The sequence below is a fragment of the Eriocheir sinensis genome, chromosome 3, assembly GCF_024679095.1.
Source record: "Eriocheir sinensis breed Jianghai 21 chromosome 3, ASM2467909v1, whole genome shotgun sequence".
NCBI classification, from domain to species: domain Eukaryota; kingdom Metazoa; phylum Arthropoda; class Malacostraca; order Decapoda; family Varunidae; genus Eriocheir; species Eriocheir sinensis.
The window spans coordinates 9,956,180-9,980,708 of NC_066511.1; the positions used below are offsets into that span (position 1 = coordinate 9,956,180).

The 24,529-nt window shown below is 45.6% G+C and overlaps 1 pseudogene; it reads left to right on the plus strand.

Moving 5' to 3' along the window:
* Positions 1-1,020: 1,020 nt before the first annotated feature.
* The window catches only part of LOC127004887 (uncharacterized), a 142,183-nt pseudogene continuing 118,674 nt past the window's right edge, over positions 1,021-24,529 (plus strand).

Genomic DNA, 24,529 nt, shown 5'->3' on the forward strand with positions numbered 1-24,529 from the left:
GGTTGTTCCACTTGACTGAGTCTCGAACAGAAAATCAAAACGGGATGAGGCCACGAGGTATAAAGAGATTACGACGCCGAGGAAGTACACATGGCTGGGAAGAGATTGAGCATGAGATACGCGGAAGCTGCTGCTCGAACAGAATAGGGAAACTGAGGATGGGAATCACGGAGCTAAACAAAGACTAAACAAAGAGAGACAAAGACGGAGGAGAATAGCAGAAATATGAAGAATAAGGAGATAAAAAAAACAGTGAAAAGGGACACCGACAGAAGGATTTCAAGGGAGGAGAGACAGAAGATTCTCTCTTGTTGAGATTCAAGAGTTAGATGAAGAGATTTAAGAGAAAACAGGGAGATGAAGTTTTATTTTTTTTAGGGAAAGAGAAACATTGAGGAGGTTTAGAGACAAGAACAGGGTAATGTAGAGGTTCTGGAAGGAGGCACATTTATGAATGGAAAGAGTCAAGAGGAGAAACAAGGAGACGAAAAGCGACTTGTGGGAAAAACAAAAAGAAGAAACAGAGACAAAGATCTAGAACGAGAACCACGGAGACAGACAGAGACTTAGAGAAACACAGTTTGAATGAGGAGAAGAGATAGGGAGTAACAGGCGATACACACACACACACACAAAAAAAAAAGCTTGCCTCACAACCTAGAGGTCCCAAGTTCGGTTCCCGGGCGGAGTGGAGACAGATGCCTCCTGTCCCCCCAGCGGTGAATGGGTACCGGGTGTCAGTCGGGGGTTGTGTCCCACCTGCCGGCTGAGTGTGGGCGTCAGAATTTAACAGTGCCCAGAGAACCGTCACTTCGGAGCTCCAATCTCAGTAGGGAAGGGTACTGGCTGGCGATCGCTAGTCTATCGCGAGGTCAGACCATTGAGAATTACATACACGAAGAATTGAAGGTGAAAGAGGAGGGGGGTGATGGGGTCGCTGCTGTGGGGCGCCGGGCCGAGTTGAACTGAGAAAGTCCCGCCTCCTGCTAGCCAGTCAGGCAGCTTCGCGGGCTGGCGGTCGCGCTGGCGCTGCGCCTCGTCTGGTTCAAGTAGTGCAGTTTGAGACGTGAAGGGAGGTGGATGTCAGTGACGCTTGGGAACACTCATGGATACCTAACTTGGCATTAACCGGTGATAATAGTGGTGACAGTCGCATGGATCTGCACCTGTGAATTTGTTGAGACTTGTGAAGTGGTACAGACAGGGAATAGTTGTGCAAAGAAGGAATTTTATTGTGTTGCGCAGAGGAGGAAAAACTTTTTTGACAGCACCCAGCCACACGAGGAAGGAAGAAAGGTAAGAAAGCTAGTGTGTACGACTGGCTGTAACCTATATTACTTCAGTGGGACAGACTGAACTCTCTCTCTCTCTCTCTCTCTCTCTCTCTCTCTCTCTCTCTCTCTCTCTCTCTCTCTCTCTCTCTCTCTCTCTCTCTCTCTCTCTCTCTCTCTCTCTCTCTCTCTCTCTCTCTCTCTCTGACACATTATCTGATATCACAAATTCCGGCGCCTGAGAGTAATGTGGAAACAAGGATCATTTCCCCCACAGTCTTTCTCCATCCTCTCTGCGAACACTATCCAGGGCTTAAGGTGGTCAGCAAAACAAATACTCTGGCACCAACCCCTTTGCGAACACTATCCAGGGTGGCCAATAGTCTGTCACCGACCTATCTGCGAATACTGTCCAGAGCTTGAGATGATAAACAAAACAAATATTACAAGATACCATGCGAGGTACTACAGGGCCGGTTTTATCACCCTCCCAATTTAGGTCACTACTTATTACGGCGTTGAAATTACCCAGCCCGCTTGACCAAAGGCTAGTGTGTGTGTGGAGAGAGAGAGAGAGAGAGAGAGAGAGAGAGAGAGAGAGAGAGAGAGAGAGAGAGAGAGAGAGAGAGAGAGAGAGAGAGAGAGAGAGAGAGAGAGAGAGAGAGAGAGAGAGAGAGAGAGAGAGAGAGAGACTGAAAAAGGAAGGAAAAACACACACACTCTGTACATGATTCCCGGTGTTTGATCACGCGCCATGACGCGACGCGACGATTTGCTCAGCCTCAGCGATTTTTTTTTTTTCGGTTTTAAGACGCGGAGAGAAAATGTTTACACTTTTTCTCCCGTTCTTTTCACTTTTCGGAGATCTTTTTGCTGAGCATTATGGGGGTTATTTTTCATTGTTTGTTTTTAAGTATCCTTTTTATATGGAGTGTGGTTTTTACAAATGCACTTATACTCCACTCAAAAGAGAATGCTACCAAGAAGCCAGCCGTTAGCTACTAACGGCTGGCTTCTTGGTAGCATTCTCTTTTGAGTGGAGTATTAGTGCATTTTTTCAAGTCTTGTAAGAAGTGGAGTGCGACTCTTCCTCGTCTCTTTTTTAGAGCTCTTCAGTTATTGAAATGTCTGATAGCGCCGGGAATAGTGGTCACCATCAATAGCTTGGGTGTCGAGGATGAAGTAGATCTAGGAATTTTGTCTTATATATATATATATATATATATATATATATATATATATATATATATATATATATATATATATATATATATATATATATATATATATATATATATATATATATATATATATATATATATAATTTTAAACGCTCATTTCTCTGGTCGGTTATTGCACTGCAGCTGGTGAAAATACACTTACATTTGCCTTGCATAACAGCACTATAGTCTTCCAAATATGTCGAGGCCGATCTGGCGTAGGCTCCCGCGGGTCCTTTCCTCCCCTCTGCTCTGCCACACAGTCCCAACACCTACCTCTTCCTCTCATATGTAAGCTTTGGGTAACATATGAGAGGAAATAATAGGTGTTCGGACTGTGTGGCAGAACAGAGGGGAGAAATGGACCCTCGGGAGCCAAAGCCAAAACGGACTCGACAATTTGGTTTCACTATGGCTGGTAGCCATGACGACGCCTTTACAACGCTCAGCAGTGACGGCCATTCAGGATGAAGGAGAAAACATGCATTCTGTTTCCTCCTAAAAAAGTGTGTTGGATCAAAGGGAGCGAGATGGAGGGAGATAAGCAAGAACAGAGGGACGTGGGTGCCGACAGCTGACGGGGTGAATGGGGAGAGGGAAAGGACTGGAGGGACGGAGAAAAATACGAGTGTCATAATTTGATATCAGTGTTTCTGGGTCACTGGCGTCACCTGGACAGCATGGGCGAGCAGGCTGAGGCATCGGGCATGAATGGGTGATAGTAAAAGCACGTGAATGTCACCGAAAGTATTCCAAGGATTAACAATCAACACAATCTGTATTCTACGGGCGACGTCTACACGCGCCTTCTCTGAGTCATGTTAGGAAAATTGAAAAGTTACTATTTCATTTCAAATATTTCTGACTGCTGATTTCTGTTCTGCTTACTTCTACATCATATATCAATGTACTTTAGTTCCCAAAGTGGTCCATTACACTCTACTCAAGATTTATAGCAGGGAAATTTTACTCGATATTTTTTTACGGTGAAGGAAACACAACAATAGCAAGACAAAGTAATGAAAAAGAGCCAAAAACACGTTGCTCCCACTTCAGTGACCCCCGAAAAACGATATTCAACTAATCAATGCATTTTATTCATAGGACGCTCATCACTCCCATCCAGCAGCTTTGAAATGACTGATGATCGAGGGAAGGACAGTCAGGGTAGGAATAGGTGTTGTAGGGCGGGGAAAAGCGGGGCGAGGGGGGAAACAAGCCACAAGCACAACTCGCTTCTAACACATGTATCAGCCAGGCGAAAAAAATACAAATAGCATAATTGTGGCATGATAATGGTGACACAACCGTTGAGTCGCGTGGAGGAAGTGTTCCGGGATAATCATGGGAGGCAGCTAATCTCAGAGGCGTCGAGGGAGAAGGAGAAGGAGGAGGAGGAAATGAAAGAAGATAAAATGAAAAGGAGAACGAGACTGGAAGAGTTAAAGAAAGCACGTAATACTGGAGAACGAAGGAGAAAAAGGAAAGAATAAAACAAGAAGTAAAGCAGAATAAGAACGAAAACAAGAACAATAAGGACAAAGAAAAATAATAATAATAATAATAATAATAAGAAGAAGAAGAAAGAAGAAAAAGAAGAAGGAGAAGTAAAGGAATAATAATAATAATAACAGAAGCAAGAATAACAAGAAGAAAAAAAAGATAAAAAAAGAATAAAAAATAAAAATAAAAGAGAAATAGAAGGGAAAAATGTAAAATCACACAGGAGGCAGTAAATAAAGGAGGAACAGGAGCTGGAAATGAGAATCACAGGAGGAAGACAATTCAGGAGGCAGAGGAGAAGAAGAAGGAGGAGGAGGAGGAGGATAAGGAGAGAGGAAGAGGGGAGGGTCGTCCTTGGAGGGCTAATGGACCATAATGATTACCCGAGGCATTTCTTCCTTGGGTGGAGGAGGGAGGGAGGGACGGAGGGAAGGAGGGAGAGAAGAGACACGAGGAGTAGCGGGTAGAGCTGCAGGCAAAGTGAAGGAGGAAGGGGAGTTCAGGGGTAAGGAGGAGGGAGGGTGAACTCATACCGGGGATCCAGTGTTGGGGGGGGAGGAGGAGGAGGAGGGATAAGCTGGGAAGAAGGTGCGTACATTTTGAAGCAGGAAGGGAGGAAGATTGACAGGAGAGGATAACATGTAACCGAAGAAAGGAGAAGAATGGAAAGGAAGAGAGAGAGAAAGAAAGGAAGAGAAAGGCAGGAAGGAAACGTCTGGTGGAGCGAAGAGGCAAACACCGCTGTAAGAATTGACTATTTAGCAAACAGTTCAATGTGACCTTGAGCTCTGTATGTCTGAATGTTACGATGCACACACACACACACACACACACACACACACACACAGAGAGAGAGAGAGAGAGAGAGAGAGAGAGAGAGAGAGAGAGAGAGAGAGAGAGAGAGAGAGAGAGAGAGAGAGAGAGAGAGAGAGAGTATGACAATAACAAAGTGAACAAAACAAAGGTGGGGCTCCTCTGTGTGTGTGTGTGTGTGTGTGTGTGTGTGTGTGTGTGTGTGTGTGTGTGTCCGCCTGACCTTGTGATGGTGGAAGAAAGGAGGAGGAGGAGGAGGAGGAGGAAGAGCAGGAGGAGGCGGAGGAGGAGGAAGAGTTGCGGTTGTTCACTTTTTCACCCAACTTTATTATCATAACTATTTTTATTATTATTATTATTATTATTATTATTATTATTATTATTATTATTATTTTCATTATTATTATTATATTTTGGGTGTGCGTTGCCCTTTGCTCGTCTTTACCTTCCGTCCCTTCTCCCTCGACCCGCGCCTGACCTCTCAACCAATGCCCTCCCCCCTTTACTCTCTCTCTCTCTCTCTCTCTCTCTCTCTCTCTCTCTCTCTCTCTCTCTCTCTCTCTCTCTCTCTCTCTCTCTCTCTCTCTCTCTCTCTCTCTCTCTCTCTCTCTCTCTCTCTCTCTCTCTCTCTCCTTGCAGGAGTTTATCCAGTCCAACATCGTCGCCCCTCCTGCAATTGACGCCTCATCACCCTCCTCACCTGCACTCGATGCCCAGCCACCTTCCGAAGAAGGCACGTCACAGGGAACCGGTAGAGCTGACGCTGAATGCTTCACCCCCGTGAGAGGAGGAGCCAGACCCGCCCCTAGAGCCATTTATCCTACTCATTGCTACAACAGATTTGCCATACTGGAGGAGGAGGACGAGGAACAGAGCACCTTCTTGGTCGGTGACTCTATGATTCGCCATCAGGTGGTTGAATTCTGTGGCAGAGTCCCCCGTCGTAGGCGTAACTACTGTTATCCTGGAGCTGGTGTTGACGACATCACAGCTGCCCTGGACGAGGTCTCCGCTGAGGCCTCTAATGACTCACTCTTTGTTCTCCACACAGGTACAAACGACGTCACCACGACCCGGTCTGAGGAACTGCTGGACAAGTACCGTAGGCTCATCCAGCAGTATAAGACTAAATCCCCTAATATTTTGATTTCAGGAATTCTACCACGGACATGGGATGAGGGCGACTTCTACAGTAAGGCCTTCAGCCTCAACAACCGCCTGCAGACTCTCTGCGGAGAGCTTGACGTCGAATTCTTTAACGCCTGGAACGATTTCTACGGCCAGAGTAGACTTTTCAAAGGGACATACACCTGTCCCCATCGGGGCAGCCAGATTTGGAAGGCTCCTCAACAACGCCGTACGTAACGCCCGAACAACAAAAACGACTCTCAGCCACGTCCTTCCATCCCGCCCGTGTAAATAGACACCTCACACCGCAACAGACTCGTAACATTGAACCCTCCAGTAACTCTATTACCAAGCTTCAAGATAACCTAAGAGTCCTTAGTTTCAATGCGCGTAGCCTAAGAAACAAATTTGATGAACTGCGATGTCTTGCTCTGACAGAAAACTTTGACGTAATTGCTATAACCGAAACATTTATCGACACCACTAATATTGATTTAAGTTCCGAATACAACATAGATGGCTACAGATTCTTCAACAATGATCGTGTAAACCGTAGAGGGGGTGGTGTCGCCCTTTTGTCAAAAGCTACTTGCAACCTACTGACAAAACACCAAGAAACAGTAACGTTGAACATTTGTGCGTGCGAGTAAACATTGCAAAAGTCAATTTAAATATATCTGTCACTTACAGGCCTCCGGGGCAATCACTTGATGGCGATCTTGAAATGTACAGCGTCTTAAGGCAGTCACTTAATAACAGCGACTCACTGATACTAGGAGACTTTAACCTCCCCCATATCGACTGGGCGACACTGTCGGGTACAGAAGGTGAGTCCCATAGAATGATCGAATTTCTAGAGGAAAATTATCTAAGCCAAATGGTTTCTGAACCAACTCGACAAAATAACATACTTGACCTTGTTATAGCGACCCAAGATAACCTAGTCAGTAATGTCACGGTAGGAGAACACCTCGGTTCCTGCGTTCATAAACTAGTGCGCGTTGACATTAGAGCTCAAACATCGGTGACTGAAAATAAAGTTAAGGTGCCCAATTTCCAAAGAGCCAACTTCGTAGAAATCCGACGAAAACTAATAGATATGCAACTATCAGATGACGGCAATGCAGAGGACGCCTGGCTAACCTTTAACAATTACTTACTCACGCAGCAGGACACATTTGTCCCCTTGTGCGAAGCGAATTAACACTAATAAAAGTCCACCTTGGTTTAATAGCGAAATTAAACACTCAGTCAAGGAGAAAATTGTCTTACAGGTTATTGATAGACCAAAGCCCGACGGACTAGATTAGAATTGACAAGGATGCAAGGCGACGAGTAATAAGATTTGTGCATCAGGCAAAGCGTAGATATGAAGAAAATATTGCAGCCAACTGTAAAAATAATCCGAAATCCTTCTTCAGTTACATAAACAACAGAAAGGCGATCAGAAGTGGAATTGGACCTTTAATAAACAGCGACGGTGCACTAGTGACTGACAGCCAACACGTTGCAAACCTATTAAATAATTACTTTTCCTCGGTGTTTAATAATAACAGTCCTCCCACCACCACCACCAACACCAGTACTAATGTAAATCCTGAGCATGCATTGTCTAACTTTGAAATAAAACCCGATGAAGTCCTTAAAGCCCTCAAATCACTTAAAACAAATAAAAGTCCTGGACCTGATAAAGTATATCCAACTCTGCTGAAAGAAACAAAGAGCGAAATACTCTCCTCCCTCACAACCGTATTCAATATGTCCTTGCGACAAGGCATTGTCCCTTCAGATTGGAAAAAGGCTAACGTGACACCGATTTTAAGAAAGGAGACAAAAAAGTACCAGGTAATTACAGGCCCATTAGTCTAACTTCGGTTGTAGGTAAGCTACTTGAGGGCATAATTAGAGACAAAATTGTGAGTTACCTTGAAAGCCACTCATTAATTGGGGACTCACAACATGGCTTCCGAAACAAAAGATCCTGCCTATCAAATCTATTAACCTTTATAACGACCTCTTCACTGTTTATGACGTAACCAAATCACTGGACGTAGTCTATCTTGATTTCAGAAAGCGTTTGATAAAGTCCGCATCATAAATTACTTTACAAATTAAAACAAATAGGTATTGACGGTCAGGTAAACCAATGGATCGCGAATTGGTTGAGCAACAGACAACAAAGAGTAGTGATTGACGGATTTAACTCAGAGTGGGCGCCTGTCACTAGTGGCGTCCCTCAGGGCTCAGTTCTTGGCCCAGTGCTCTTCATTATTTACATCAACGACGTGGATGTTGGACTCAATAACCGCATTAGTAAATTTGCAGACGACACAAAGATTGGTAACTCGGTTCTCACTGACGAAGACAGGCAAAGCCTCCAAGAGGATTTGCACAAAATTTCAACTTGGTCGGATAGATGGGAGATGCCCTTTAACGTAGACAAGTGCCAGGTCCTTCAAGTTGGAACGAGGAATAAAAGTTTGATTACGAAATGCGCGGCATTAAACTCAAAAGCGTTCAATGCGTCAAGGACTTGGGGTCAAAATCGTGTCAAACATCAAATTCTCACAGCAATGCATCGATGCAGCAAATAAAGCGAACAGAATGTTGGGCTTCATTAAAAGAAACTTTTATTTAAGAATAAAGATGTAATACTCCCGCTCTACAACAGTTTAGTCAGACCCCACTTGGAATATGCGGTACAGTTTTGGTCTCCTCACCATGCAAAGGATATTGCTAAATTAGAAGGTGTTCAGCGTCGGGCAACGAAAATTATCCCTTCCTTGCGCAACAAATCCTACGAAGAAAGGCTTTCTACCCTTAACATGTTCTCTCTTGAGAAACGTCGCCTCCGAGGAAAACTGATCGAATGTTTTAAAATACTTAATGGTTTCACGAATGTAGACAGATCAACATTGTTTATGATCGATGACACTTTGCGCACGAGGAACAATGGCGTAAAACTCAGATGTAGACAAGTAAATTCAGACTGCACCAAATTTTTCTTCACCAACGTTGTAGTGCGAGAATGGAATAAGCTCCCATCATCAGTGGTCCAGTGTAACACGATTGACTCCTTCAAAAATAAGCTCGACCGTCACTTCCTTCAACTTAATATCAACTAGAGTAGAAATGCAACGTTTTGGAGTCTTCTGATTAATGTAAAATCACTTAGGTTTAAGGACAGACCACCAAGTCTGGACCATGGGGTCTGTGTGGTCTGATTTTCTATGTAAATCTATGTAAATCTCTCTCTCTCTCTCTCTCTCTCTCAAATGGAAAATTTTTTTTTCTATATTTTGAGAGCGAGGGTGCTTACTTCTATGCATATGTCCAGATCTCCTCCTCCTCCTCCTCCTCCTCCCCTTTTCCTCTATCTCTTTCTCTTCCTCCTTCTCCTCCATCGTTTCACCTTACACAACACGCAGGTCACTCTAGGTTTCAGATCACTCATCACAACAAAGAGGAAGGAAAAATAATGAATTCGCAAATCACCATATTAACTCATGGAATACTCTGCGGTAATGATGCTCAGGCTAAACCAGAGTGATTGTTCTTAACTCTGCGGGGAAAATGAGGCGAGTTATGGACAAGCTCATTAGTCTGAATTTTGGCAAAGTTAAAAACGGTCGGAATGTATATTATTCTTACGTACCACGCAATTACAGAATCTTCTCCTAAATTGTTCCGTAAGAGGATGCTGCCTGTTAGCTGGAGAGGAAGATAATGACGGATGCTCACCTTGAGGTTAGTATAGTTTTCCTCTCCTTCCTCCCCTCCCACACTGACTCCCCTAAACATTCCCTTTCATCACGACGCCTTGTTACCGTCACTCAAGGCCCGCCAACCCCGCCCCCTTCATCCTATAGCGTTTTTTCACCTCAACTTTTATTGGGCGTCACGTCTCATCGATTTGTTTTCTACCTCATCCCCTTCCCTTCCTCTTCTCTTCTCGTTTCCGTTCATTATTTTCTTGCTCATTTTGCTTCAAGGAATGTTAATCTCTTTTTCTTATTCTCCGTCTTTTTTTTCTTTGATTCTTGTTCTGTTTGGGAGTGAGGAGTGCAAAGACAAAAGAAGGAGAAAATGTTATCTTTGTTTGTCTCAAGGTGAAAGATGGTGATGGAGAGGTGCAGGACGAGTATAAAGGAAGAAGTAGGAGATGCGGGAATAAGATAAGGAAGAAGGAAAGAGGCTGGTGCAGAGTATATGGGATGATGGAGGGGAGGAGGTGATGGGAAGAGAGAAGAAAATATGAGGTGGTAGTGAAATGGAAGACGAAAGATGGTGTGATGGAGAGAAGGAGGAGGAGGAGGTGATGGCTGGAGGGAGGGACGCAAGGAGTGGCAGGTGACACGTGTGCAGGAGACGGGTAAGAACCAGTGCAGTATTACCAACCCTCTCCTAAGGCCCCTCAAGGTTGCTGCTGCTGTTACTGCAATATACATGAGGCTGTGTATCGAGGAGGAGGAGGAGGAGGAGGTTTCTTATCATAATGCATGCCGGAGCTGCATTCAGTCAATCTGTCTGTCGGCGGAGCGCGTCCTGCTTACTAAATGAAAGAAATATTGCTCTGTTTTATACTCTATTATCCTCGCTTTTTTGCTTTCTTTTGCATCAGCATGATCTATCGTCCCGCCACGTCGGAATTTGCAAAACACGTCTTCTGTTAATTTGAAAGATAATTGCACTTGTGTCGTGTCTAGCATACAATATTAAGGTGCAGATTGCCGTGGCAATGTTATAACGAGGGAGTTTGAATAATAAATGTTTGTCTTACTCTCGTGCCGCGAGGCGCCGCGTCGCGTCTGAGTAGTAAAAGAACACTCAGGGAATGGCTACCACCACCACCACCACCAATGCCATCACTATATATTTTTTATACCTCCACCACAACCATTGCCACCACTACCATCACCGCCACCACCATCCTTGCCACCACAGCCATCACCACAACAGACTGAAGGGGTATGAATGCCAACCCCACGCGGTGTAAATTGTTCATGTGAGTGCTGGTGCTCTCCAGTTGGAATAAAAATGAGTGAGATTACAAATTACGATGAAAATAGTGTCTGTAACGTCCATGTCGTCGCCGGGACTCAAGGACAACAACAGCTGCAGGAAGCGACCAACTCCGTCTTCATTGCTGTCAGATTTTGTCTTCACATGACAGCGTTTCCCGGAGCAGATTTTTTCAGCCGTTCAGCATCCCATCCCCCAGAGTGGGTGCACGCTAAGTATAGCTTGGCTGTTTTTCGCCCTAGAATCGCTTTGTAAGTTCGGGCCAGAGTCGCCTGGGTATGGAAGAGGCGAGACGCGGGTGTGTGTTTGGCAAGTGTTGTGTGCATAACCCGCGGCGAGGAAGTGTCCCAGACAGATCGGGAGCCTCGCTCTCGCCACGAGGGATGCTGCTGCTGCCCAGGTAGCTGCTGAGACGTAATTAACGCCAGGGTTTTTAATGTAAGCCAACAGACATCCGACTGATTCATACGACAGATATCTAGTTACGTGCATATAGTAGTGACACGTGATTCTTAATACCAGTCATTCATTCCTAATCTAAATTATCAATTGTGATCTTTAAACAGATGGATGAGTTTGATGTGTTCAGGTGAGCTGTTTACAGCAACTTAGATATGGTACTAGACGCAAATTCTAACTTTGATATTTTCTCAAATGATAGCTGGAAAATCAATCTCTTGAACAGATTTTAATGAAAGGACATTTACTGGACAATTTTCCTAGTGCCAAAATTCTAAGTAGTGTTTAGAAAGGACGTTCCAGTGGCTTGAGCGGCAGGATGTTGGGGAGCGTCGCAGCCAGTGAGGCGCGGCGGGGATGCACAGGATGAGCCATTGAACAAAGCCCTGCATCACGCTGCTCTCCCGATGGCATGCACTCCCCACTTCCTGCTGAATGACGCCACCAAGGACGCTCCGCGGAGAGGGTGTGATCTCAAGGAATCAGTCTCGGTGGTGAGGCGCTGATTGTATGTTGAACGTTCGAGAAACTTCAATCCCTTCAATTCACCGTTGTAAGCGTGCTATGCCTCGTAGAGCAATCTAGTGAGTTTGACAACCATTAGTATTCATATATACCGATGACTAGTACAGGTTGTCGTTTTTGCCGCCAATATAACCGGTACCTGTAACATTCACGGCAGCAGAGTTCTATGACGTTTGCTATTTACTTATGAGGAGTGCAGTTCCCATTCACTCTTAGCTATCTAATGTTTACAGTCGGTGGATGAAGAGCACGGACGGCCCAGTGAGATGGAAGGGTGGATGCTGCTCCCACACACTATGTTTAAACCTGCGAATGTGTTGTTAGTCATGAGAGTCAGTGTGTCCAATAAGCAGTCTATATCAGTGCAATATTTTCTTGTACTCAGTCATTTCTGCATCCGGATCCCTGTTTACACGTCGTGTCCAGGAATATAAAGAAGACTGTAATTTGTATTCTTGTAAGATAGAATGACTGACAGCATGATGATTATCGTGATGTTTCGACAAATCTACCTTGAAGTGATCTAAAATAAATTACATACGGATAACTGATAAACGTTCGCATTGGCATGAAGAACAGTATTAAAGGTGCTGTTACTGGCATCTCTCTCTCTCTCTCTCTCTCTCTCTCTCTCTCTCTCTCTCATCTGCTTATATAACTTTCTTACCAATATTTTTTTCCTCTTGAATCGAACTCCAATAAAACCATCAAACACACACACACACACACACACACACACACACACACACACGAGTCACCATATGGCACACCTAAACACACTCATCCCCCCCCCCCCCCCCATAAAAAAAAGAAGTCCAGGGCATTTCACCAACTATAAATGAATCACACCTTTCACCTGCAGCTGGAAAAGGTTTGCGAAAATTCTAAAATCTTATGATCATTAAATTCCCTAAACAGCGACTTCATGAAACCGGTTTGACTCTTCCTTCATAATTTTACTCTCTCTCTCTCTCTCTCTCTCTCTCTCTCTCTCTCTCTCTCTCTCTCTCTCTCTCTCTCTCTCTCTCTCTCTCTCTCTCTCTCTCTCTCTCTCTCTCTCTCTCTCTCTCTCTCTCTCTCTCTCTCTCTCTCTCTCTCTCGTCTCCATCTTTTCACCTTTTCCTCTTCTCATTAATGTCGTCTCCTCCTCCTCCCTGCCTCCCACACTCTACTTCGCCATTCTTCTTCCCCGTTTTCCTTTCGCTTCAGGTCGAGAGAGCTCGGGTTCGATTCCCGGGCGGAGTGGAAAAAATTTGGGCGGCTTTTCCGATACCCTACGCCCCTGTCCACCCAGCATTGAATGGGTACCAGGTATTAATCGGGGGTTGTGTCCCGTCTCCTGGGATCTGTTCCCTTCTCTTATAATTCCTTCCCCCTCCTGTCTCTCTCCGGCATATGACCACAGATGCTGCGCTGAGTAAATTAAACTTTCCAGCTTTTTTTTTTCGCTTCAGTTTCTTTTTCAGTTCAACCTCCACCTTGCCGTTCTACCCACTCCCATCTCGCGGCTGAGCTGAACGAAGGGGTGAGGAGTGTTCCCTTTTCCTTCTCCCACACACTACCACTACTCAAAACCTTCACCTCTCCTTCCTCCCACTGTCGTCCCTCAAACCTCACAAGAAATGGAGTTGGGTCAAGGGCTACGAGGCAATTTTAATGAGACAGACAAACAGAGAGAAAAAAAGACGAGGTATATGTGGCTCAAATGAAATACGAGTTCCAAATAAGCAGGAATCAAATTTTGTTCCCGTGTTGTCTTGGTATTTCCCAGATTGAGAAAAGTATTAATCAAATCAGTGTCACAGTCCAGAGGCAACATAGGTTAATCCAGTCCAACGTATTGATAACCTTTCCCAGATGTCAGCGTTGGGAGGCTTTCATTATTCTCCTCCAAGCGTGGCCCTTGAGTCTGTGTACTAATTGGGATGAGCGACCCGTGGGAGCTGAACAGGGCGCGCTGGTGTCACAGAGCCTGGGCACGAAGAGTAATGACACACACACACACACACACACACACACACACACACACACACACACACACACACACACACATGTGATCTTTCGCGTGCAAGGTATCATGATGCAGTCGTTACGCTTATGTCATGCCGGATTGTTTGTGCTTGTTTGTATGTATGTGTGTGCGCCCGTGTTTGCATGTGTGTGTGTGTGTGTGTGTGTGTGTGTGTGTGTGTGTGTTTGCATGTGTGTGTGTGTGTGTGTGTGTGTGTGTGTGTGTGTGTGTGTGTGTGTGTGTGTGTGTGTGTGTCTAAAACAAGCCCACTATCACATCTGCACACCGTCTGCTGAAAGATCATTTTGTAGCCCCTGAGCACCGATCCCGAGGGCGAGGTTGTCCGCCCAGCTCTGTTCAGATTATCTGACATGTGCACACACCAGGTGGCAGACGGGGAGGCTTCCCTCGCGACGCACTTTTAGCCACTCCCCTTGGCATGCCTTTCTCTGGTTTTGAGGCTGTCAGGTTACGTACTACTTTTGCTGCGAGGGATGGAAGCAAAAGAGGCAACAACTTGGCAGTCCAACTAACACTCCTGTTCTTTTAGGGTCTGACGTTGGTAGAGATGCAGGTGTGAACAATTAAGCTCTAACAATTACGCTGGCAGAGAGAGCTGAGATGGAGAGTGACGTTTCGAGGGTCAGTATGATGAAGGATAGGTTTTCTAGAATGGAGATAGTCCGCACTGTCTCTGTACTCTACTGTTTCTCTGGTTACTTATGGAAACAGGTGAAATTAGCATGGGCAAGAGGCACCCCTGCTACCGTAAAGATGATTTTTTTTTTTTACGTCGCGGCCTATTGCGCCGGTAGGCTTCTTCCTGGTGGAGCCTGATGGTCGGCTCAAGGCTTCTTCCCGGTGGGGCCTGATGGTCGGCCAGCCCGTTCTGGCGCAGGCGAGTGTTTATAGTGGCGCCATCTTGTGTTGGCTCATGCTGCCCCCCGGAACTCATCTTTGAGCCTCCCTTTGGAGAGGTTATCTAAAGCCCAGGTTGATGGGTGGTCTTATACTTATAAAGAAGTAAGGCGTTTGACTTATGTCTCATCTCAGAGGTGAGTGTGCACCCTAGCTGGGGCTCCAGCCGCCACTGGTAATGGGGAAAGTAAAGTTGCCAACAACGGCGAGATCAGTTATCTCATATAAAAAACAATGAGTAAGATTCCTTAAAATTTTGAAAGTATTGAATAGAAGTACATCGTATCCATAATAATATGGTTTTGTAAGACTATAGTGAGCGTTTGAATGTAAAACGATTTGATGAGGCACGCTGGCTGTCTGGCAACACCGGGCAGTGTTTACATTTGAAGGTCGGTGCCTCAGATGAAGACCCAGGACTTATGCCTGCCTGGGACCAACTTTAGCTACTCGCGCCGCGTCTCAGATTAACACCCAGGATATAGGACTCCACAGGGCCGGTTTGGGCTCTTAAGACGAGCCTGAGACGAAGTGTTAGCTTTATAAGTATGGGCCACGGCGGGCCAGCATGTGGGTAGTCTTAGGCCACTCGGCGGTGACTGAAAAAATGTTGCGAGGCTTCAGGAGTATCCAAGGGCAACCGCTCCAGACTAGAAATTCCCGTGTGTTCACTGCTGCTGAAGTGTTCAGGTTTGCTTCCAGATACATCAACCTTTCCTGGGTTTCCTCGGATGTTACTGTATATGCGGCAGATCAAGTGAAGGGTGTTTGATGCGTTAGATATAATCCTGTCGATTTTTAATTAGTGGAGGTGATGCATGGGATGACTTCTCTGCTGTCGGCATTATAATCTCCGGGATGCATTAACAGTCGCCAAAGAGACACACGACAGGAGGATGCTGGATGGGTTAGCGGTGGCAGAGTAACCTGTCGCAACACTTCAAGAGGGAAAGAGAAAAAAATAAGACTTAATGACCTAAATAATCAGGGAGGGGCGAGCTGACTACAGGCTAGAAGAGGCAGACAGCAACACGTCCGCCAGGGAGCCGCCAACTGGGGGCACAAAGACTTGATTTTCTTTACACCTTTTTAAGAAATCGGCAACAATTTAGTTATATTTAAATCTCCAAATACTGTCATTACCAAAATCCACTTTCCTCTTACACCTATTCAGTCCTATTATCATACGGTTACAAACAAATGACTATATAGTTATCCTTTTGACGGTACGCTATCCAAGCCTATGGCCATCCCAGCAGACGTCTGGTGACCTACGCAGCTGAGGGAGATGATCGCCATGGTCCGCAACGACGCCACAAGTTTCCCACAGCAGAGCAAGACATACGTACACCTGGCAACCCTCCGTCACTAGTCCCAGAGTCCTGTCTGCTAAAAAGTCACCTCTCTGAGAAGCCAACTGGACGGAACACACATTACTTTTTTAACGTTGGGCAAAACCAGACTGCATTAACGGTCCCAGCGAATAGCCAGACACTGGTTCGAGGCGAGGACAAAACAGCGGCATCACTTCAGATATTTGCGATTTTTATTCCTATTTATACACTGACGTAACCTCCTCTCTTCTAATACACACACATACACACACACACACACACACACACACACCTCACCACCCTCGCTACCCAGTACACCATCAGCCTTGAAAAGTTTGGCTTAAGCTGCTCAACAACCCCCGCCACCACGACTTGCTGCCCCCCGACGCACCACCACCTCGACGAGCCCTACGCAACTCCAACAAGCTAGCTCCTATTAGAGCCCCCACCGACCGTTATAAGCACAGCACCGTCCCCACTCTAGTCAAGCTTGTTAACCACCATTGATGTTTTAACTAGTTATCTTATTTCACTAGTCACTTTTATCATTTTTTTAACCATAATTTCCCCCAATTTTATCATTGGTTATGTTTCCTATTATATTTTATATTTTTTCTTTGATCATATTACACAAAGCCTTTTACATTGGTGCTCTTTTACAGTTCTATTATTATTTTTACTTTTTAATCTTTAATTCTAATATATATTTTCAGCCCTTGGCTGCATATGACACTAAATAAACCGTTAATTATTATCATTATTATCATTATACACACACACACACACACACACACACACACACACTCTTCCCGGTACACATTTCTCACGCTCTCTCTCTTTCCCTTTTCTTCTGAGGCTAGCAATTATTCTCTCTCTCTCTCTCTCTCTCTCTCTCTCTCTCTCTCTCTCTCTCTCTCTCTCTCTCTCTCTCTCTCTCTCTCTCTCTCTCTCTCTCTCTCTCTCTCTCTCTCACATGAGTTAAGATGGCCGCTAGTCGTAGTGATCTAATACAAGAATGAGACTGACAGCATTTAAACAGTTAACAAGAGAAGGCCATTGAGTCTCCTTTCCCCTTCCTTCCTTATGCTATTGAAAGACGGAATAAAGGTAGGAATTATATCATAAGCGCTTAAATAAAAGTTCCATTAATATAATCATTCATCGCTTAGCTCATTATTTTTCTCTCTGACAACAAATGGCTTCTTTAATTAAAGGTTCCTTCCTACCTGTTTTCCTGTTTACCTGTCGTATTTGGCGTCACTGCAAGCCATCTGTCAGTCGCCCGCCCCGCCCGAACCCTCAATCATTCTCTCGAGCCTTCGGAGCTACGGAACACTTAACATTTGACCCCCACTCCATCAGCGCCTAACTAGGTTGTCGGGAATAAGTAGTAATATCTCTCTCTCTCTCTCTCTCTCTCTCTCTCTCTCTCTCTCTCTCTCTCTCTCTCTCTCTCTCTCTCTCTCTCTCTCTCTCTCTCTCTCTCTCTCTCTCTCTCTCTCTCTCTCTCTCTCTCTCTCTCTCTCTCTCTCTCTCTCTCTCTCTCTCTCTCCTCTCTCTCTCTCTCTCTCTCTCTCTCTCTCTCTCTGAGCTCGTCTACTCGTCTGTCTGAGCTCTCTTTTCTCTCCTCGTGATGTTTAGGCGTGTCTCTGCCCTCCACACAATTCTCTCGATACGTAACTCGCCGCCATTTCACCGGCAATTAAGCTTCCCGTCAATGAGTCTCCCTTCACTCGATGATGCCATAAATCTTTCCCTACAGCATGACCCTATTATGCGTACCCGGCCCTTCCCTTTTAGTCGCAGTCTCGCTTCCCCGCTCACTATTGCATCACGCCGTTTGTGTGCATATTTTAAGTGGAGGCTGTTTGGATGCTTCATGCTTGGCGGGGGGAGGGGGGGGGGGGACTTTCTCGCCTAGGGGAAGTTTCCGGCGCCCACCTGCTTTCAGTATTCTTTCATTCCTTGATTGCTATATGGTTTCGTTTGTCCACGTGTGTGTGTGTGTGTGTGTGTGTGTGTGTGTGTGTGTGTGCGCTCATAAGTGCAGTGCTGTTGTGAATGGACCGAGCACTTAAATTAATGAGTTATTCCCTTCCATGGGGGACTTTATAAATCTTGTATTTCTGACGACTTTCTCTCTCTCTCTCTCTCTCTCTCTCTCTCTCTCTCTCTCTCTCTCTCTCTCTCTCTCTCTCTCTCTCTCTCTCTCTCTCTCTCTCTCTCTCTCTCTCTCTCTCTCTCTCTCTCTCTCTCTCTCTCTCTCTCTCTCTCTCTCTCTCTCTCTCTCTCTCTCTCTCTCTCTCTCTCTCTCTCTCTCTCTCTCTCTCTCTCTCTCTCTCTCTCTCTCTCTCTCTCTCTCTCATGACTGCCGCACTCTCTCTTGTTTTCCACTGATGCACGGGGAGACTTGAATAAACTGCTACTTGGCTGTGAGGGAGAAAGTGAACGGCAAAAACACTCAAAACTCTCGACTGTCAACTGTAGCGCTTAGTTCTCGGGGAAGATCAAGCAGGTAGAGATTGTCACAGCTATCAACAATACGTATAGCCAACATCATAAATAGACCCATTTTCTCAAACGTCCTGCGAAAAGGCTTGCGTAGGTATTGTGTGTACTTTCAATGGTAGTTATATGAGCTTAGTGATAGTTTGCCAAGGCTTCTGCACCATGATTTTTTTTTTTTACAGCAAAGGAGACAGCACACAGGCACACAAAAAAAGGAAACAATAAAAAAGCCCGCTATTCGCTGCTCCTGTAAAGAATCCGAAGAGGTGGCCGAAAGAGCAGTCAATTACGTGAATGCGGAAAACACTCATGAGAACCCGACTCATCTCCTTTCTGGCCTTTGAAAATATTTGTTGTGAGAGCCGAAAGTGTCTGAGAGGACGATGCTATGTAGACTCTTCCCCCTCGGCTGGCACGCTCTTGCTACAATAGAATCACCGTTAACATGACACAGGAGATGATTTGAAAAATGTGCCTGGCGGTGTGCTGATTTTCTGACTAGCGGGTTAGTTACATACGGACGGGACGAGGGAGAGAGGGAGGGAGAGAGAGGAAGGTTTGTGTTTGTGGGAGACGGAAGGCAGGCATGGGGAAAGAGAGGTGGTGAGGGAAGGGAAGAGGAAATAGTACAAGAAAAGAGAGTTTGGAGAACGGAAGGAAAGGGAGAATGAAAAAAAGGTGGAATAGCTGGTTTGTTAGTTTGTGTTGTACGTGAGGAAAGGTAAGACCATCACCTCCATCACCTTCACCATCCTTACCGCAACTACTCCAGCACCAGTACCATCATGAACCCCATCAATCACCACCAATATTACCACCACAACCACAAGGTCATTACCACCACCACCACCGCCACCATCACCATTACTGCGACTGTACCAATAAAACAACCGTAAACCAAATCAACCACTACCAATATTTCTTAACCAATATCACCAAAATCATAACCAAATCACCACCTGAACCACCACCACCACCACCGCCGCCACTACCATCATCACCATCATTATTGCATCAACGACACCAGCATCAGCACCATCAACCTCCACCAATACCACCACAACTAAAACCACATAACCACTACCACAACCCACCACCAACAACAACAACGACACAGCCGCCACCACCACCACCACCACCACGTCACCACCGCTTGCCAAACCTGATCGCACCACCCATAATGCAATTCGTCGCGAGGTTGACTTTAAAGCCGAATATTTCACGCACACCAAAGCAGGCGTTGATCGGCGTCCAAACAGCCATGACGCCTTCCTTGTGTTGCCTGCATGACGGAGGGGACGAGGGAGGGAGGGAGGGAGGGAAAGGGAGGGAGAGAGAGGAAGGTTTGTGAATGTGGGAGACGGAAGGCAGGCATGGGGAAAGAGAGGAAGTGAGGGAAGGGAAGAGGAAATAGTACAGGAAAAGAGAGTTTGGAGAACGGAAGGAAGGGGGAATGAAAGAAAGGTGGAATAAATGAGAGGAAGGGAAAGTAAAAGTACGATGGAAAAAGAGAAAAATAGGAAGGATGCCGATGCAGGGTGAAAGAGAGAAGATAATGGAAGGAAGGGAAAGAGAAAAAAATGGGAGTGAGATGGTTTTGAAAAACGGAAAGGCGTAAAGAAGAAAAAGATAGAAAAAAAGAGGGAGAAAGGAAAATGGGTAAAGAGGGTGGAAAGAGAAAAGGCAAGGGTAGGAAGATATATACGGTGAACGGAATGAGGAGAGAAAGTGGAAAGAAAAATGAATGAAGAAAACGGAAAATTTAACTTAAGAACATAAGGACGTAGTCTGCAAAGCCGGTAGGCTTGTATAAGGCAGCTCCTGTAAGCCTAACCCCACCTAACTTCACTATTCATGAATTTAACAAACCTCTTCTTGAACATAAGAACATAGGAGTCTGCAAGAGGCCGGTAGGCCTGCACGAGGCAGCTCCTCTGAACCTAAGCTCCCGTGTAGCTCCCGTGTATCTAATCCCATCTAATATCGGTGTCCATAAATTTATCTAATCAATTTTTGAATGTGACAATTGTATTGGCACTCACCACATGACTGCTAAGCCTATTCCACTCATCCATCACCCTGTTTGTAAACCAATATTTTGCCTATGTCCCTGTTGAATCTGAATTTATCCAGTTCAAACCCATTACTTCGTGTCCTACCCGGCTCTCTTACCAACAAAACCTTATGAGTGTCTCCCTTATTAAAGCCCTTCATCCATTTATAAACCTTGATCATGTCTCCACGCACCCTTCGCCTTTCTAGAGAATGCAAGTTTAACTGTTTGAGTCTTTCTTCGTATGGCAAGTTTCTCAACCCCTGAATCATCTTAGTCATCCTCCTCTGCACCGATTCTAACATTTTGATATCCATTCTATAGTAAGGTGACCAGAACTGAACCGCATAGTCAAGATGAGGTCTAACTAATGCTAAATATAGTTTGAGGAAGACTTCGGCGCTTCTGTTGCTTACGCTCCTTGAAATAAATCCCAGTACCCTATTTGCTCGATTTCTAGCTTGAATGCATTGTGCCCTTGGACGGAGATCAGAGCTCACTAAGACCCCTAAATCCCTCTCGCACCCAGACCTGCTTATGAGAGTGTCATTTAAGCAATAGTTATGTGAGGGGTTGTTCCTACCTACACTCAAAATACTACACTTCCCTACATTGAACTCCATCTGCCATTTATCCGCCCAGTCATACAATCTGTTTAGTTCACCCTGGAGAATACTAGCGTCCTGATCCGACTCAATTACTCTACCGATCTTGGTATCATCTGCAAACTTACTAACATCACTACTAATTCCTGTATCTAAGTCATTGATATAAATAATAAACAAAAGTGGACCTAATACCGATCCTTGTGGGACCCCACTCGTAACACATCCCCAGTCAGATCTTTTACCATTGATTTGCACTCTTTGCTTCATATTGCTAAGCCACGCCTTGACCCAGTTCAAACTTTACCCACTACTCCGTGAGCCTGTAATTTAAGTAACAGTCGTTGGTGAGGAACTTTGTCAAACGCTTTACTAAAATCAAGATAGATTACATCATAATTTTCATCTCTGTCAACCGCCTCAAATACTTTATTGTAGAAGGACAAGAGATTGGTGAGGCATGACCTACCTTTTGTGAACCCATGCTGCGAGTCGTGAATTAAGCTGTTTCTCTAAATGCTCCCGAATGTTCCTGGCTATTATGGACTCCAGCATCTTGCCTATAACCGATGTTAAGCTAATTGGGCGATAGTTTGAAGCAAATGACCTGTCCCCCTTTTTGAAAATCGGCGTCACATTAGCTACTTTCCATAGGCTCGGCACATAGCCAGTATTTACCGACATCTTAAAGATGTCGGTTAGTGGGTCAATCGATCGTATTGGCACTCACAACATGACTGCCGAACCTGTTCCACTCATCCACCAATTCTTGCTTATGTCTTTGCTGAATCTGAATTTATCCAACTTAAACCCCTTACTACGTGTCCTACCCGGCTCTCTTAACACCAAAACCAACAATAATGGGAGAGGAAATGGGGCAGGGGAAGGTAAAGAAAGGAAAGGAAAACAAGGAAGAGAAGAAGGAAAAGGGAAGAGGGTAAGAATAAGGAGAAAGGAGAGAATATAGGAGATGGGGAGGAAAGGGGGCGGTGAAAGAGAAAGGAGAGGAAAGGAAGGAAAGGGAGGAAAGGAAGTAGGGGTGGTCCTGAGAGGGGAGGGGGAGTAAAGAGAGGGAGGTGCTGAGGTTGGAGGGGAGGGAGGGAGGGTGGGAGTGGCCCCATACAGGATACCATGATGGGTGGCGATGCGTGACCCTCCGACAGGTAATTATTAGGCAGGTGATCACGGCGGATGTCAATCACGGCACTGCAACGAGGGGGTGCAGGGGGCGTGGTGGTGGTGGTGGTGGTGACTTCCGTAACAGTGGTGAAGTTGTTGTTGTTGTTGTTGGTGGTGGTGGTGGTTGTGGTGGTGAAAGATTCCAAATAGTCAAGTGAATAGAGATTGAAGTGATTTTTTTTTCGTGTTCATTCTTTCCAAATGAAGACTTCGAAATGTGAAAGTTGAAACAGTAACGAAAAAAAAAAAAACCGACGAATTAAAAAAAAATACATATATGACCTAGATTAAATATGTCATTGTAATATATATAAATAAACTGAGAATGATATAAACAATAAAAAAAACAGAAGCTGCATAAATGAAAAGGTTTGACGACAAAACAAGAACAAAAACAACAAGAAGAGCGAGAAGAACACACACACACACACACACACACACACACACACACACACACACACACACACACACACACACACACACCACTGACGGATGTGGGTGAAAGAGAGTGGAAGAAGGAAGGAGGAAGTAGGGCAGCGGAGTGTAGGAAGGAAGGAGGAAGCGGTTGGCGTGTTTGGAGGCAGGTTACGAGCATGTCGCATGAACCAGCCCACTAAACGAGCGGCCAGAGAGGCGGTGGGAGGGAAGGAGGGAGGAGGAAAAAGAACCGGAGTGGGACGGAGGAGAAGGGCTGGAGAGAGTACCGAAGAGGAGGAGGAGGAGGGAGGAAGAGGGGCGGTGGCATCCTAAGAGTGGTTGCTTCATCCCTCTGAGCTCTTCTTTTCACTGATCATGCCGGCGTGACCAGCGGTTGACCTGTTGGCGAGCGGCGGGCCCTTCGAAGGACCTGTTTGGCGGGTGAGGGGAAAGGCGGGGCGGCGCGTTCGTGACCTGGTGGCAAAGATGGTCAGGTGGAGGGAGGTGGAGAGTCCCTGCGGTGAGGGCGAGGGCAGGAGGAGGCGTATAGTGGTGGTCTGAATGGGCGTAGAATGGCAAGGGTGAATGTAGGTGGAGGGAGGAAGGGAGACAAGGGATGGAGGGGGCGAACTACTCGTAAGGAAGGCGGGAGAAAGGGAGTCCAGGGATGAAAGGGAGGGATGGGAGAGATGGAGGAGATGTTTGAATCTCGACTTGCATAAATGACTTGCAAATGTGAGAGGATTTTGGCTTTACGACTTGAATTAGCGTGAGAGCGAACACCTGTGCTTCAGTCTTGCGCTTAGTGTAAGAAAATAGTAACCCTGCTGTGTGTGCGTGTGTGTGTGTGTGACCCCTGACTGTGAGGCTTACTGGGGTTCGAAGAGGGAACATCGCCCGAGATAAGGGATCGAAGAGGCCTTGGTGGGAGGGTGTGACTACCTTGACACGCCTGCCCTTATAGTACCTGCTGGGTCTTCCACTCCTCCCCCGCCCCCGTTAAAAAATGAAGACACGCGGTCACGATGTTTTACGCAATCATATATTTCGAATGTGTAAGTATTTTCATTGGCGGAGAAAGGGCAAGGAGAGAAAATAACACATCCACCCCTAACAAAAATATTCTCTCTCTCTCTCTCTCTCTCTCTCTCTCTCTCTCTCTCTCTCTCTCTCTCTCTCTCTCTCTCTCTCTCTCTCTCTCTCTCTCTCTCTCTCTCTCTCTCTCTCTCTCTCTCTCTCTCTCTCTCTCTCTCTCTCTCTCTCTCTCTCTCTCTCTCTCTCTCTCTCATCTGACGTACGAAAGTGAATTCACGAGGCGCATCATCACTCTCTTAAAAAGGAAGAATTCAAACAAAGCGTGAAGAAAGGTAACGAAAAAAGGGCTCATTATATTCACTGAAAGGTTCGCAAAGTTTACGGTCGATTTGAAGATGTTTTCGTTCGTTTTTTTTTTTTCTTCTTATGTCGCTTTTTTCATGGACTGGAAAGCACTAACACAGCAGAGGAGATGAAGCGAGCAGGGCATCGCGTCTAGCTAAATGCCTCTTCTCATGCGGCAATAAG